We start from the raw sequence: 10,635 nt of genomic DNA on the forward strand, positions 1-10,635 counted from the left end.
GTTTCAAGAATGACCTTGTGAGGAAATTTGTCCATGTCGAGTTGAAAGAAGGTCAACCTCGTCCTAATCCTCTCGATACATATTAGTTTCTGGATGAACAAACTTGGTAGGAATTCTATAAGATTTTGACTTTTGAAAAAGCTATGGTCAATTGATTTCTAATTAATTTAATTGTAGTAATTTAATTCAACTAATTATATTAATTTGTTAATTTTTTTATCAACAGAAAAAATGAGCAAAAGGTAAAGAAATTGATTAGAGAAATGAATGCCCCTACATAATGTCTTATGGGAGTTATGATCATGTTGACAATATTTTGATGGATGAGAGGTTGAAGAAGAGAGAAGAACAAGCTAAATCTGATCCTTCTATTCTCTTACCCCCACCATCATCTATCTCTCATGAGGATAATAGAGATATGATCATCAATACAAGAAGGGAGGGTATACAAGTGAGAAGGCACATGTGGTTGGCAAAAGGATTGTAAGTAACATTTAATTCTTTAACTTTTTTATTCAATTACCAATATAGAATGTTATGATATTGTTTTGTTTTGTTATAGGAGGCTTTTAAGGACAACAATCTCAACGATCCTTCATTCTAAAGGATAGAAATGACATTTTGGTGGTTGTTACGGCAAGCCAGAGCATCCAGGACATGTTAGAGATGTTGGATTTGGCATGGAAATTAGAGATTACTTTGGAACACATGCACGTCCTTACGGATCAAGAGTTGTTACAAGAGAGGAGCTGAAAAATGTAATAACAAACGTAAGGCAATAAATAATAAAGGAGGTTGAAGCTTCATTTGAAGCTCGCTTGGAAGCTCAGCTTGCAAAAATGAAAGAGGAGATGATGACCTTTATGTCATCACAATAAGAGATAACTGCTAATGCACCTCATACACAGTCTCCTGGATTTCACGGCATGAAAGAGATTGATATTCTTGGATGCATGTCAGAGGGTCTTTCAGCGAGAAACATGGGTGAATCATGTGAGCTATATCTAGAGAATCTTGATAGATGCTTGGTTACTCTTAACAGCATTCATACTCTGGGACAAACCATCCACCATAAACAAATGCAACAAGATCAAGTCAGAGTGGTGGTAGAAAATGTAAAAATAGCGAATGCACTCGCCCCATTCCCTACTAATGAGGTCAAGATTGTGTCTAAAGCTATTGGTACTTTTATCATATGGCCTAAGAGACTTGTGAGTATGGTTCAAGCCAAGGTATGTTTTATTTAATATTTCATATATATTATTAAATATTTCTTTTTTATATATTTTTTAATTAACTATCTCTTACCTTTTCAGCTTCCCTTGCCAAATAATCCCTTAACTAAACTTTCACAAACCCAGCCATCATAATTGACTCCTCTCTACAAATAATTTTATTGGCTTACTATAAATCATTCTAAGAAAAAAAAATTTCCAAAAGAAAAGGATGTTGTGGGTGTAGAGAGTCCAGTGATAATTGAACAGAAAGATTTAAATTGGCTTCTTTCAAAAAGTCAGCTTACCACAACATCAATTGAGCTTTTTATACTGTAAGTATGTTTTACTTAAATGCAATTAACTTATCAAGATTGATCAACTAACAGAATTGTATTATTGCAGGTACCTCCATCGTTTGTGCATTACATTAGGCAAAATTGATTATTTTGGATTTCTTTGCCCTCATCACATAACAGAGAAAGGGAATACTCCTAAAATAAGATCCCGGTACCTTTAACAATGAATATGTGAAGTTAAAAAGGATGTTTTCATGGCTCCATATATGCATTCAAAAGGATCAATTTACGATTGATAGTTTTTTTTTTGTTAAATGTGAATTTGTTCTAATATCTCACTATATTATGTAGGGACCACTGGTAACTGATTGTTCTTTCATTGAATAGTAACATAGTTCTCTTCTTATGCTCCTTACATTACAAACTAAAGAAGGACATTATGAAGACGATAAACTCATAAGTGTACTTGTACAAAAACTATTAATTTTTATGGATATATTAGTTACAAATCTCATGATGTTGATCATTGGGCAATGAAAACATATCAAATAATGGTCCTGAAAAAGCACCCACATGAACTAAAAGATCCTACGTGGATTGAGCTAATGGTAAGTTAAAACTAACACTTTATTAACATATTCAATTGTCAATATTTATTATCGATTCCCAATTGTTTATATATATATATATATATATATCTATTTTTATATAGAGTTGCAGCCAACCACTGAAGAGTAGTTTGTGTGCCATATATGTGATGAAGCACATGCTCAACATCATCATATTGGGAATGACTGAATTTACAAATAAAGTAACTATATTTTTAAAAAGCTAATTTTACTGTTACTTGAATTAATTAGTTAATCTTTTAATTGTAATTTTATACTTTAATATAGATGTTTGACATTATGGATTCATTTTCTGAGGAAGAGGTTGACGACATCCTCACATGTTGGGTACAATATTTTGGAGATGGTATGTGAGGTTTACATAGGTTTTTTAGAAAATTGTATAAGACAATTTGAGTTTTGTGTAATTTCTATAGAATTATATTGAAATTTAGATTATTTATATGTTGAATTGGTTGGCTGGCAATAAATTTTATAGAATATTTTTATTTGCAAGAATTAGGAAAATAACTAAAAATAGAATAATTTTTTTAAAATAACTTTTACAGTGGTTATGGCATTAACTAGTATTAAAAGGAGAATTTTAACAGCGATTCTAGCCATAACCATTGTCAAAAGTCTTCTTTTTTAAAAAAAATTCAACGAGCAACTTTCAATAGCGAATATAAACCCGCTATTGAAAGTTTATTTTTAACAGCAGTTGTATAACCGCTGTTGAAAGTCACATATATTTAACATCTCCTAAAACAACAGCAGATATAGAATCGCTATTAAAAGTGTTTTTTTACTCATTGTTAAAAGCTTATCCTGTAATCATGTGTGTAGGGAAGTTATAAAACTATTGCCATCAAAGCTCAATTTTGAACAAGGTGACTATTGCATAATGAGACTCAATTTTATTACTCTCATTGACCCAGAGATTTTAATGAATCCCTATTGGCTTATTTATTCAGGTTCAACACATGAAGTATGGATAACCTAACAATTCTAGATGTTATATGATATCATAGAAATAATATGAATATTATGAATGGATAAAAAAAGATTAAAGTGTACATTTGGTTATTTAATTTTATATAAGGTCTTAGTTTGGTTCGTTAATTTCATGAAGTTTCTTTTTAATTCTTTGACGCTAATATTATTAGGTTAAAATTATTTTTTTTATGCTAACCATTGTTATTTTTAAAAAAATAAGCTTAATATTTTAATATTCATGAATTTTTGTTAAGATTTAAAAGTTCAATATATGATTTTTTTTTATTGATAAAACTAACTTGATCGATAAGCAAATATATTATCCTAAATACAAACTATAAATATTTTTTTAATGCAAGCCAAAACAAATCTATATAAGGAATTCGATAAAAAATAAAAAATTCGATAAATTTGCAAAGTGATTTATATGAACTAAGAACTTGTTTAGCATTTTGATTTTTCATAAAATGACATTTTTGTTATATGGCTATTATAGTAATAAATAACTACTTTTTCCTTATTGTTTAGGCTAGCCTAAGCTAGAAAAGTTAGAAGTTTACTCTTAGTGGGACAGACCCCACTATAGTTAAATAACAATTTTAGTTAGACTATTGACTAAAATGGAATAGAAAATAACCACTTACTTTTTGTAAATTTGTGATTTATAAGTGGATTAGAAAATGACTACTTATTTCCTAAAAATGACTATTTTCTCTCTGAAAATGATGACTATTTTAATTGCGCTTGATTGAAAAATAAATTTGAAAAAAGAAATCAATCATTTTGTATTTTCTTTTAGTTAATTTTTTTCTTTTCTTTTCTTTTTGTTTTTTTTTTTTGCCAAGGGCATATGCTATTAGCTTTCAAAAGGAAAAAAACTAGTACAGACAAAGTAGTAAAGAAAAAACATAGCAACAGGAAAATGAAATAAGGAAACAGCAATGAAATAAATCTAGCAAGAAAACAAAAGGTAAACCCAACAAATTCAACCAATGCCCTCTAGAGCCAATTGATCATAGTGCTAAATTGAGGAGGGAGCAAGTACCCTAACAACATCCGTAGCTAGAAAATAGGATAAAGGTGGTGGTGATCTAGTGACCCATCCAACCGGACTCACCTCCTTGGGAACAAAAGTAGCTAAGTAGTCTACTACATGGTTACCATTATGTGGAACAAAGGAAAGAGAGCATCCAGCCAAAGATTTCATAAGGGTTGACATATCCTTAGTTATGCTACTACTAGGCGATTCACCAAGGCCATACTGATTTTATTGAATGCGGAGAACAAGATTGAGACCATTGCTTTCAAAAATAACCTTATCATATATAGTTAATGTCTCTTGCAAGCAGAAGGGCTCTTTTTACAGCTAAGGCTTCAGTCATAAATGTAGATATGGATTTCACTTTATCAGTAAAGCCCTAAATAAAATGGCTAGTATCATTCTTACAAACCACTCTAATAGTTGCCTTACCACCCTTGATAATGAAAGTTGTATTACAGTTAATCTTGAGGAAACCATTAAGTAGGAGGAACTAAAGCTGCTCATGGATATTTCCTTCATTCTTCTCTATAGGGTAACAAAACCAAAATAGTCATTTCATATAATACTTACTGAGATCAAATATGTCTTTCTGTCAAAAATAAAAGGCAAGTCCTTAACTAAATAGTAGTTATCACATCTCATGGTACTTAATTATTATTTACACACGTTAGGGGTTTTTTTTTGTCATTTTTCTATTTCTTTTGTTAGGTTATCCAAGTGTAAGTAGACATAAGATGATATGGTAAGTCCTACAATGAATAAAGTTGAGCTTAATAACTACTATATAATAGAGAGAAAGGACCTATAAACTTGAGCCTTGAGGTTTTGTATTAAGATGTGGTGTCCTTTCGCTAATCTTGCCCGTCTCTCCTCTCCTTGTATTCTTAGGTAGTCGCTCTCCATTCCTAACAAGTGGTATCTAAGCTAGGTTTTCTCGGGACTAGTAAGCTCAATATTGCCCATACATTTGAAGCCCTAAAAAATAGGACTAGCCCTACTTTAGTAGGGACGTGTGTGTGCTACATCATTTGAAGCCCGAAAACTAGGTTGGCCTTAAAAAACAAGGACTTAGTGTTTAGGGCATCTTTGATATGAGAAACTTATGGACTTATACTTAAGAGAGAAATTGTTAGATTGTCTAAGTATGAGTGGGTATAAGACGATATGGGGAGTCCCCCTTTGGATAAAGTTAGGCTTAATAATTAATATACAATAAAAAGGAATGACCCATAAATTCAAGCCTTGAGGTTTTAAGTTAAGATGTGGCATCCTTCTACTACTCTTGCCTGTCTCTCCTTTCCCCTCATTCCTGGGCAATTGCTCCCTATTCCTAACATCTTTCTATATATATATATATATATACACACACACATTGATGGCAAATAGGTTACAAGTCAAATATAGAAAAAACTAACAAGTTAGGTAGTAGTCAATATGAATAGTTATATGGATAAGTTGCTGCAAAATAATTCCATAATGAATTTTGTGAGATTCAAGTAGAACCGGTAATTCGGGCGGGGCGGGCTTATTCGGGCCAGGCTTATTCGGATCGAGCTTAAAGCATCTTACCCTTTTTAAAAAGCCCATATAGCCAAGCCCGGCCCTAACACCTTTGGGTTTTTTCGGGCTAGCCCGAATACCCGAAACTTTTTAAAAATATTTTTTCTTTATTTTTTGAACCAATTTTAATTTTTAAATAATTCTATTAAGTGTAAAATATTATCTTAATTTTAAAAGAATAAAATAAAAAATAACTTATCAACTTTGTATTTAAGTAGCTCTGTTATTATTTTATTGTATTATGTAATATGTATAATTTATTCATGAATATTTCCTTTACTTGTAAATTAATGTCTTAATTGTTTAAATATTTCTCTTATCATAGTCATATATAAATATTTTATATATTTTAATTAAATTATATTATTTTAATTATAATTAAGTTGATCTCAATTCAATCACAGTTAGACTATTAACTTAAAATTATTATCCCGATTAGTTTAAAGTTTTTAATAACTTTTAGGTAAATTGTACTTTTCATTTTTATGAATATAAAAAAATTTCCATCATTATATTATATAAAAAAATTATTTAATTATGAGTAAAATATTAATTTTTTGAAATCATTTTTCTTTAAATTTTTATATTGCTTAACTCTTACATAAAAGGGATTCTTACTCTAGCTTACTCTTAATTTTTAACCAAATCTAGCATGGACAATAACCAAGTAATTATTCAAAAATATTATTCTATTTATTATATTTATCTAGTAGTAGAGTCGGGAATTCATACATGCCTAAATTTTATTTTTAAAATTATTTTTAATTTTATTTTTACTTTAAAATTAATTATTTTAATTTATAAAAAATATAAAATTATTTTTTATATGCAAATGATTTATAGGACTCAAAATTGTTTTAACAAAAATTGGGTCTTAAAATATTAAAATCAATATTAAAATATATTTTAAATATTATTTTGAGATACTTTATTGAGTAAAAATAATAAAAATATGAAATATAACTATTTTTAATTTTTTTAAAAAATAACTACATTAAAACACTTATATATATAGTATTTTGATATAAAATGATATAAAACTTGGAAAATTAATTAATATTTATCACATTTTATATATTTTTTTAAAAAATTTATTTTTTTTATTCGGATATTTGGGCCAAGCCCGAACCTGATCGGGTTTGGCCCAAATTTCCTCGGGCCTATTCGGGCCACCCGAATAGGCTCAAACAATAAAAAAATAATATTTTTTAGGCTTGGCCCTAAATTTTTCAGGCGGATTCGGGTTGGCCCGTCAGGCTCGGCCCAAATTACGGCTCTAGATTCAAGAGAGGAGTCCATGGCTAGATCAAAGAGTTGCAAACGGTCATAGTGAGCCACCAGAACAAGTCTCTATCATCATTGTCCCAACAGGATCCTTTTATTCAGGTCCAACCTGAAACCTTTTAGTTTCTCATCAATACTCCTTTTGTTTTTGCTTTTTCAAGAATGAACTAATTTAATATTGTGTATTGTCTTATATTCTTTATAATGCAGTAAGTTGATTTAGTTTCAGCAATTCACATCACAATTAAAGAGTGAGTCCCTCCAACTTCTTTTTATTTTTTTGTTCTTTATTTCTTTGTTTCTTTCTATTTTCTCATGTTCTTTTTCTTGATTATTAGAGTAACTTATACTTGTGAGAATTATTGGTCAATGGTTGACAAAGAGAGATGACACTCATATGATCAAGAAAAGAATTATAATATGGGGAGCCATGTTGCCTCTGATCAAGAAAGAGGCCAAGTTGGGGAAATTGATATAAATCTTGAAAGTTTTCACAAATATGAAGGTTGCTCTTAATTATTTTTTGTCCCATCAATAATAGTGATGAGATAAAAAAATAGGTCATGAATTTTAGAGATTATATATATATATATATATATATATTCATGTATGAGGAGGAGTTCAAGATCAAATTTATGAGAAATTATCTAAACAATGAATGAAATTAATTATTAATAGGTTGTCTAGGATATATAGGATAACTTATAAATTTGTTTGTTTGATTGACTTTTAAGTTGTATGAGATAAACCAATAATTAATAATATCATTGCCAAAATTTCACTTTAATTTAGACTTCAAAGATCCATATTGTATGACGAGTACATACTTTAGATTTAGCAAATGAGACTAAAGAAGTAAACAAGGAATCTATAATAATTGGTGTTAGGAATCAAGTTGCAATGGAATGTTTGAGAAAGGCAATTCATGAGGGACATAAAAGGACTACCATACTTTATGAAGCTGGTCACAGGGTTGATCTATGGAGGAGATTAAGGTGTCAATTCAACCTCAAGTCAGGTTATGTATGGTGGATTACAGCGTGGTCTATATATAGATTAAGTAGTCTTTAATCTTGTCACAAGCCAATTAATGGCGATCAACCCGCATAAATTTATCAGCATGTTTAAGCTTCAAGAGCTTAAAGAACTCCTTCATCTTGCTCGCCAGATTGGGAATAAAAATACTTGAGATAATTGACTTACCTAAAAAATCTTTATTGCTCTTTTATTTTTAGGGCACCTTTACTTCCTAAGATAGACCATGCTTTGTTCCTATATATTTCAATCCCCTTCTTGTGGACTATGAACCCTAAGAAATTACTAACAAGTACACCTAAGGCACACTTTAATGGATTCAACTTAAGACCTACTTGCCTCATACAAAGGAATCTTGTCCTCAAGTAGTCAATATGGTCCTCCTCCTTCCTTTATTTTACCATTATGTCATCTATGTATACTTCTAGGTGTTTACCTATCATATTGTGACAAATGGCATTCATAGCTCGCTGATAAGTGGCCCAAGCATTCTTTAGTTCAAATGGCATCACTATCTATTCAAACTTGCCAATTAAGCCCGAGCACTAAAAGTAGTCTTGTGAATATCTTCTATAGTAATATATAAAAATATGATTATAACATGAGACTGGCCTCGCATCTATCAACTTATTCATAATAGGCATTACGTACACATCTTTAGGCATGGCCATGTTTAAGTTTTGAAAATCCGCGCATACTCATAGCTTCCTATTTTTCTTTATCATTGACGCCATGTAACATCCTAAATTTTAATCCTTAGGTTAATAATGAATTAATCAAATTTAATGAAGTAAAATTGTTATAGGAAGGGTTCAAAAGGATTAAGGAACCTTTAAGGCTTGGTAGATTAAATGTGGGCTATGTAAGCCTAAAAGAGGTGTATGGTTATGTGCCATATGCTGCAGCATTTATATCCTTTGCCATGGCATAATAGGCTGAAGAAGAGAGAAAGAACCTCTCTACACCATCTATCGCAGCATACGGCTAAAATTCTACAGAAAAAAGGAGCATCATTTCGTAAAATTAGAAGAGGGAGTGTGAGAAAAATGAAGAGGACGAAGAGGGATATGCTAGGGCTTCAATTTCAAGAAGGCTAGAGGTATTTTGAAGCTACTAAATCCTAAGGGTAAGTATCTTAACCTCTTCGTATCCCTTTCCAACCCATTTTCTAAAAGTTTTTTTATTAACGTTTGATAATAGGAGATCATTTTTAGCCTATATAGGTTATGGATCCAAACTAGTTAACTCAAATAGAGTTAATGGGAGTTTTTTTAAGTATTTAAACCTAAAAATATGGGTTTAGACATTAATGGTGATTAGGACCCATTAACATTCGAAAAATAGGCAACAACTGTGAATTATAAGGTTGTTGGGAGATATTAATGATCCTATAGGAACATTTAATAATGCTAATACAGGCTAAAAAGAGTTAATATACCTAATAGATAAGCCTAAATGTGAGAAATAAGGGCATTGGGTATTTTAAAAATGGAAAATGATAGTTGAAAGTGTATATTTGGCAATGTTAATTGAGTTTAAATTTGATTAATTATAGATTAATATTTCGAGCAACATATTTGACTTGGAGAAGCAAGTTTACAAGCATATATTGAGAGGTAAACTTTTGATCTCTTAAAAGTTTGAGGTAATAAGAATAATCTATTTTGAATAATTGTTTGTTAATTGAGTTATAATGTAAAAATAGGTTTATTTACATGCATAATTGAATTTGTGAATGTGAAAGCATGTCATAAAACATATGATAGTGTATTAACCTTGATTTGGCTTGAAATATGGAGTTGAATTTGAAATGATTTTTAAAATATAAATATGTATTGGAATAAGAACTATAAGATATGTGATATGATAATAGTGTGGTCGTATTAGCATGTGAATATTACATGTGTGGCTAAATAAGAATTTGAAGCATGTTGAAGAGGAGAATGTTTGTGAAAAAAATATTGATTCTCACTTGGGTAGCATAATATCATAAATCCAATGTGTTGATGTTGAATAGATTAAATTGTGAAACAAGTGAGCATATTACATTGCATGTTCGTTTAGCAAGAATTTGCCTAAGGAGAGGAGTAAATAAAATCCATATGGTATTTATGACCACCTTCCAGTGTATGAAGGTTAGTCTTATCCCATTGTTTGTTAAAGGACTATCCCATCATTTGTCAAAAGATTAAAACCTAACTATCTCTACTTATTTAATGAGGAGATTAGTTTAAGGTATATGACAATCCAAAGATTTGAGAGCGAGAGAAGTTGGCTTTGAGAGTAAGTACAATGATCTTTTGTTGGGTCACTTCTCACAATTAATGAGTTTGGACAGTCTAGTCACATGGACGGAACCTTGATAAATATCATAGCCCACAGTTTCAATCGAAAGATATAAGGAGGATATAAAGAGGAATCAATCATGCGTATATGTGTATTCAACATGTCACATGGTTGATAAGTTAATGGCAAGTTGTGATAGTTATCATGCCATTGTCATATAGTTGTCTATAGTGTGACAATATGCAATAAGATTATGGATTTTGGTCATTGTTAGTCCTGTGAAATATGAAATTGAGTTTATTTGTGAAAGT

Source organism: Prosopis cineraria, unplaced genomic scaffold, assembly GCF_029017545.1.
Source record: "Prosopis cineraria cultivar Desert tree isolate PC_DT_omini unplaced genomic scaffold, ASM2901754v1 PC14, whole genome shotgun sequence".
NCBI classification, from domain to species: domain Eukaryota; kingdom Viridiplantae; phylum Streptophyta; class Magnoliopsida; order Fabales; family Fabaceae; genus Prosopis; species Prosopis cineraria.